Source organism: Neovison vison, chromosome 5 (assembly GCF_020171115.1).
Source record: "Neovison vison isolate M4711 chromosome 5, ASM_NN_V1, whole genome shotgun sequence".
NCBI lineage: Eukaryota > Metazoa > Chordata > Mammalia > Carnivora > Mustelidae > Neogale > Neogale vison.
The window spans coordinates 147,178,034-147,181,500 of NC_058095.1; positions in this window are offsets into that span (position 1 = coordinate 147,178,034).

The following is a 3,467-nucleotide window of genomic DNA, read 5'->3' on the forward strand; positions in this document are numbered from 1 at the left end:
CAGAATGTTTTCTCTGATCATTGTGTTGGTCTACTCACTTGCTGTCAACATAGTTGATTCCCTATTGTGTTTTGAAATACCTTCTGATTTCACTCTGAAGTCATTCGATGCTCTATTGAATTCTTTCTATTCTTTTTCCTTAATGGATTCCCTTACTCTCAACTTCTCTAAATATTGGTGGGTTCAAGATTCAGTTCTGGGTCTTTGCTCAATATATTTTTGATATCTCCCTTTAGATTTTGCATAGGCATTTCAAGCCTAAATTGAAATGGTATTTGATTACTATCTCTATCACCCATATCTATTAGTAGACTTCTCTCAGATAAAGTTATTAGTATTTAACAAGTTTCACAGTCCAGTGATCTTGGCTTTGATCTTGTCCTGAAACCTGTACATAAACAATCTTGACATTTCTAATTCCAAATCGTATTTCAAATGCATTTGCTTATCTTCATCTTTACTACTACTAATATATCCCAAGTCCCTATCATCTCTAGTCTCAACTATAATACTCTTCTAATTTGTCATACAGCATCTTCTGTCTCCAGACCCCCAATTCATCACACTTAATTTAAGTTAATTCACTCTTAAAACTATTAATGGCTTTCCCTTTGCTCCTCACCAGCACTATTAAAGAGTTGCATGATATGGACTCTTTCTTTCCTTCAAATTAACCTATCCCATTCTTTACTGTTTTATTATTCACCACCTGTATTGATATATTCTCTTTTCATCAAATACTACTAATTTACATTCTATCTATGTATTTTTCAGGTTATTTCATATAAATGGAATCATGTAACATGTGCTTTTGTTTTTTTTTTTTCATTTAGAATATTTTCAGAGTTCATCAATGTTGTATGTATCAGCATTTCATCCCTTTTTTTTTTTTTAAAGATTTTATTTATTTATTTGAGAGAGAGAGACAGTGAGAGAGAGCATGAGCGAGGAGAAGGTCAGAGAGCGAAGCAGACTCCCCATGGAGCTGGGAGCCTGATGTGGGACTCGATCCCGGGACTCCAGGATCACGCCCTGAGCCGAAGGCAGTCGTCCAACCAACTGAGCCACCCAGGCGTCCCTTTTATGCACATATAGTATCTAATCTGTTTGAGCCAATATTCCATTTCAAATAAATTACTAGCGTCCTTATATTTGTTTGAACAATAAAATAGTATCCAATGTTTCCTTACTGTATTTTAAGTCACAGGAAAGAACTTAAGTGTCTATCTCAAAGGAGGTGGAAAGGAACCACTTCTTTGAAGGTGTAGTAAAGAATTCAGAAAATCTGATCTTCCATAAAAGTAACATGAGTTCTGGAAATTTTTTTTAAATAAAGTTTTTTTTAAACTCTGGAAATTAATGAAAAGCTTATGAAAATCTGAGAAGTTATTTAAGAAATATATCTGAATGTCAGGATGAACAGCCAGTTTCCAGGTTTTTAACTTGCACTATTACACTTACCTCTCCCCAGCTTTGTGGGAGCTTTGAAAACCAACAGTTAGTTTTACAGTGAGGTAGCTGAGGAAACCAGCAGCCTAATATCCACTGAGGAAATGAGAATGGGTGTGGGTGTCCCCCAAAATACTCTTCCCAAATAGTTATAACTCTCTGAACAGTGAAGCAAACATATTTGAGGGCTATGAACCTAGTTTGTATGACACTGTAATGGTGAGGACATGATACTTCGCATTGTCAAAACCCATAGGAAGATGGGTTTTGAAATGAAACCCATCAGCAAAATGAAAGAAACTTAGTGTATAGAAATTTTAAAAAATGAATTAGGAAGATGAGTGGTTCCACAATGGAATACAGATGGACCAAAAAAAAAAAAACCCACAAAAATTTATTTTAGGTATTAAACATAAATGGAAGGGGTGAGCAGAAATGTTACTGACCTAAGCAATTCTGGAAATGAGTGGAAATTGTAAGACTAAAGGCAAAATCATCGTAGATAGGCATTGTACTCTAACTGGCCAAGTTGTTTCTCAGTGGGTCAGATTAACAGTTCTGAGCCACTACACATGTGTTCTGGGATTGAACAAATATGTAAGTGGATGGTGGATGGTAAGAGCTAGCTTTCTCATTGTTGGAGTGAAAAGTTATAGATAAGCAGAGTTGGGAAGGCTAGAATAAACCATGTGTTGGAGGACTGGAGTTGGAGACATGAGTATGGACTCATGTTTAGTTCCATATAGACATATAGAATAATTATGAAAGTGAGTTATACCCGCCCAAACACATACACATTTCCAACTGCTGCTTTCTGAGAGCCTGGAAGCATTGACTCTCTAAGTACAAGTAACCTAACACTCAGATGCTTATATCTTGTCTTCAAATACTATTGCCCAGTAAGAGGAGCTAGGAATCCCTGAGGAATTACAGATTCTGAGATTGGGCCAGAAAAATATAAGATCTGAGCCTGGAGTCTTCTGAAAATAAGGATGTGCTAAAAAATCAAACTGGTATAAATATGTCAAAGGGGCATAGGGTCCAATTAAAAGGGCTTCCAAAGGTCAAAGCTAGAAAAATTTAAGCAACACAATAAATAAAGTAAAACTGAATTATAAACTAAATCCAAAATTAGTATCTACAAGTCCATTCTTTTATTTTTTTTAAAGATTTTATTTATTGACAGAGATCACAAGTAGGCAGAGAGGCAGGCAGAGAGAGATAGAGGAAGCAGGCTCCCTGAGGAGTAGAGAGCCCAATGTGGGGCTCAATCCCAGGACCCTGGGATCATGACCTGAGCCGAAGGCAGAGGCTTAACCCACTGAGCCACCCAGGTGTCCCTACAAGTCCATTCTGATATAAATGATTAATAAGTTAATAAATGAGGAAGGATAGCCAAAACCCTCCCATTCAGAATTCTAAATAATTTATATATATACTCTCTTCTCAAGAAAGTAGAATGTAACTCCCCACTCATTATGTGTGCGAAGCACATGGTGATTTCTTCCCAAGGAGCACTGGATGGAAAGGGTGGACAACAAGTAACTTTATAGTAGACATCCTAACAAATATCACCTCAGCTAGGTGGCCAAGGTCAACATGAACAGTCATAAATCATTTCCATGGTATATACTCTGGATAGTATTTGATGAAGATGGTTCTTTTACTCTGTGTCTTCCCCATAAAACCCCCAAACCACAGTCTATTAGAAAGACCTCAAGCTTGAATTGAGGGAAATTATACAAAATACCTGACTAGTGTTCATCAAAACTGCCAGAGCTCTTTAAAACAAAGAAAGTCTTGGGTCACCTGGGTGGCTCAGTGGGTTAAAGCCTCTGCCTTCCGGCTCAGGTCAAGATCTCAGGGTCCTGGATCGAGTCCCACATTGGGCTCCCTGCTCAGCAGAGAGCCTGCTTCTCCCCCTCCCACTCTCCCTGCTTGTGTTCCCTCTCTGTCAAATAAATAATTTTTTAAAAAAATTAAGGATTTAAGAATAAAGTATGAACTCTAATAATAAT